Source organism: Lepidothrix coronata, unplaced genomic scaffold, assembly GCF_001604755.1.
Source record: "Lepidothrix coronata isolate B3197 unplaced genomic scaffold, Lepidothrix_coronata-1.0 Scaffold44, whole genome shotgun sequence".
Classification (NCBI taxonomy): Eukaryota; Metazoa; Chordata; class Aves; order Passeriformes; family Pipridae; genus Lepidothrix; species Lepidothrix coronata.
In genome coordinates, this window is record NW_016690224.1 from 2,055,828 (window position 1) to 2,057,044 (window position 1,217).

The following is a 1,217-nucleotide window of genomic DNA, read 5'->3' on the forward strand; positions in this document are numbered from 1 at the left end:
AGCTCCTTTTTATATTTTTTTCCCCCTGAATAAAAAGCAATCTTTCTTCCTGCCTTACTAATAGCTTTGATTAAATTATCTCTGAAAAAATCTAAGTGCTGTTCACAAATCCGTAATGGTTTTATTCTTATCGCCGGCCTCTACTGCAACATGGGAAGCAGATAAATAAGCTGCAGAGAAGGTATAAAACTGCACCAGAACCTGCCAGAGAGATGAGCTGAAAATGTTTGAACTGAAACAAATGAGCGGTATGAATAGCCCTGCTCCGAGAGGGAATTTATTCAATATAATGTATTTTCACAGGGAGGATGATACGTGTTATAATTGTGCAGAGGAGTCGCTCTCCTGAAAGCAGATCTAGCTATTATTTTAATTTCCCAACCTTCAGCATTTGCTGGATGGGGAGTGGTGACTGGAGCAGCTTCATATATTCAGAGACACTGAGTCTCCCAGAATTGGTCCTGGATGGCAACTCTCCTCCCCCCTGGGGTCACGGATGCCTGGGGAGCTGCTGATGCTTCCCCGGGCAGAGGAGCTAGAAAGGCCCCAAAAAGAAGACAGATCACCCCAAAAACTTCTCTAAACCCATTAAGAAGTCAGATCAGCCCCAAACAGGTCAAAGATCAGTGCCAGAGGGCAGGAGTCGGGGAGGAGGGAGGCAGAGAGAGGATGAGCCCTGGAGGTACACACAGGGCTGCTTTGGGGTGCTCAGTGGAGGAGAGCTGCACGTGCACATGTGGAATCATTATGGACAGGAGTGAACAGGCTGCTGCTCTTCCCACAGACTCCTGCACTCTTGCAGCGGCAAAAGAAACCCAAACACCTGTGGCACGGGTTTTGGGGGGAAAGGAATAGTGGATTCCAGGATTTCTGTCACCAAAGGCAGCCTCAGGTGAGGAAGCGCTTGCTCGGACAATACATCCCCCAGTATCAGGGGCGTGTATGGCCATCGCCACTGAGATAACCAGCTGTCGGGAGTGTGAGCTCCAGCCTGGCTTTCACCCCCCCGTTCGGTGCGGCTTTGGCACTTCGAGATGCCCCCCGATGCCCCTTTGGGCCTCAGGACTACAACTCCCACGTTGCTCCGCGGCTGCCCCGCGGCCCCAGACGCGCGGCGGCCCCGCGCGGTGCACGCCGGGAAGCGCAGTCCCGTCGTTCGGATTTTCCCGCGGACCCGGGGAGGGGGGAGGAGGCTCCGCCCCCCCCCGCAGGACGCG